At 40.7% G+C, this 2,494-nt stretch overlaps 1 non-coding gene across 1 annotated transcript; it reads right to left on the minus strand.

Moving 5' to 3' along the window:
* Window positions 1–2,094: 2,094 nt before the first annotated feature.
* On the minus strand, window positions 2,095–2,203 carry LOC127666448 (U6 spliceosomal RNA). The gene has a single exon (XR_007973641.1). It is a non-coding gene; the product is annotated as a U6 spliceosomal RNA (small nuclear RNA).
* Between the last annotated feature and the right edge of the window lie 291 nt (window positions 2,204–2,494).

Below are 2,494 nucleotides of genomic sequence, written 5' to 3' on the forward strand. Positions count from 1 at the left end.
GAGTCTCTGTATCCTTATCAGTTTCTTATAACTTTTATTTTATGCTTTTCCAAAATAATATTTTTATTGATTCTTTGGGAATTTTACCTCATACACCTCCACCACAATCATCTTGTAGTCCTTTGTCCACTCCCCTTTTCTCATGACTCCTCTACAAAGAAAAAAAAATTAAAACAAATAAAACAAGTCCAATTTGTGCTGTCTTTGCACTCACTGGAGCATGCTGTCACCTTCCAGTGGCCAGACCCCTAAAGAAATTGAGTCCTGTTCCATCCACATCCCCTCCAGAAGCTACCAATTGTGGAGAGTTACTTTTAGCATCCTTATCACAATTTTTAAGAGTTCTTATTGGGGACCAGCAGGATCCAAGGACACAGGAAATCACACCAGGCCAGTGGTGGGTTTACTTCCGGTCTGAGCCAGTGCTCTGAGCAGACCTTGGACACTAGCTCCACACCCAGTCCCACATCAGCTAGAGGAAGCACAACTCCCTGGTGCTCTAACATGCCTAGGATTATAGGAGAGGAGGCCACAACACCTGCCCCCAACACCTGGAGTAACTGGTACCAGCAGGATCCAGGGAAGAAGGAACCACTGCCGGGACAGTGGCATCCTTCCTGTCTGAGCCAGTGCCCTGAGCAGACCTTGGGCTCCAGGTCCTCCATACCCAGTCCCACAACACCCAGAGGAAGATCGACTTTTAGGTGTTCTAATACACCCAGGATCTCAGGATCTCAGGAGCTTGGTCACACCAGGATTTCAGGATCTCAGAGGTAGCTTGACTCCCAGGAGCTCTGACATACCCAGGATCTTAGGATCACAGGATCCCAGAATCATCCGATCACAGAAACAACTGGAGTCTGAGGAATTCTGACACAACCAGGATCGCAGGAGGGATAGGCTCCAGTCAGAGACAGCAAGGGCAGATAGCACTAGAGAGAACCAGATGGGGAAAGGCAAGTATAAGAACATATGCAACAGAAACCAGGGTTACTTGGCATCATCAGAATCCAGTTCTCCCACCATAGCAAGTCCTCGATACACCACCATACTGGAAAAGCAAGATTCAGTTCTAAAATCACTTCTCATGATGATGATAGAGGACTTTAAGAAAGACATAAACAGCTCCCTTAAAAAAAATACAAGAGTACACAGGTAAGCACATGGAAGCCCCTAAAGAGAAAACATAACACCCTTAAAGAATTACACATCCCTTAAAGAATTACAGGAAAACACAAACAAACAGGAGAAGGAATTGAACAAGACCATCCAGTATCTAAAAATGGAAATGGAAACAAGAAAGATCTCACAAAGGGAGACAACCCAGAAGATAGAAACCCTAGGAAAGAGTTCAGAAGTCATAGATGTAAGCATCACCAACAGAATATAAGAGATAGAAGAGAGAATCTCAGGTGTAGAAGATAACATAGAAAATATTAACACAACAGTCAAAGAAAATGCAAAAAGCAAAAAGCAAAAAGTCCTAACACAAAACATCCAGAAAATCCAGGACATAATGAGAAGACCAAACTTAAGGATTATAGGTATAGAAGAGAATGAAAATTTACAACTGAAAGGCCTAGTAAATATCTTCAAGAAAATGATAGAAGAAAACTTCCCTAACCTAAAAAAAAAGAGATGCCCATGAATATACAAGAAATCTACAGAACTACAAATAGACTGAAACAGAGAAGAAATTCATCCTGTCACATAATAATCAAAACACCAAATGCACAAAATGAAGAAAGAATATTAAAGGCAGTAAAGAAAAAAGGTAAAGTAACATACAAAGGAAGACCTATCAGAATTATACCAGACTTCTCACCTGAGACTATAATAACCAACAAGAAATTAGATCATGTGCTTTCTCATGGTTTCTGGAACACAACAAACCATCACCACATCTCTCATCCACAGTAGGACCATGGACCCAGACAAGACCCTAGTAAGCTACCTGGATTATTGACATTGGCATGGTTTCAGGCTACATTGCCTGATCATGGACATCTTTGTGGTATTTGGTGGTTAAAAAAATGGACATTAAACAGACCCTGTCTATGTAACAGCATGGACCTAGACATGCCCTTTGGTGGCAATAATACTGAATGCTTTTTGAATTTGTATACCATCCTTGTGCAAGGGGGGGCATGCTTATCTTCTCTGTATCATTCCAATTTTAGCACTTTGTATCTTTTCCTGAGCAGGCTCATTTCCTTTTGCTTGTTTGGCTGGTCATATTTTGATGTATTTATTTTATTTTATTTTTATCACATAGAAGCCCATTACTTTTCTCATGAGAGACAGAAAGAAGGCATATCAGGATGGGAAGGGAGGTAGGAAAGAACTTGGAGGAGAAGAGGGAGAGGAACCTGTAGTCAGGATATATTTTATGAGAAAAATGTTTACATTAAAAGGAAAAAATATGAAAAACCCCTCCTAAAACGTTGAAACTGCCAGAAGAGAATATAAAAATCCTCTTTAAGGTATCAGTGTA

This window comes from Apodemus sylvaticus, chromosome 15 (genome assembly GCF_947179515.1).
Source record: "Apodemus sylvaticus chromosome 15, mApoSyl1.1, whole genome shotgun sequence".
Taxonomy (NCBI): Eukaryota; Metazoa; Chordata; class Mammalia; order Rodentia; family Muridae; genus Apodemus; species Apodemus sylvaticus.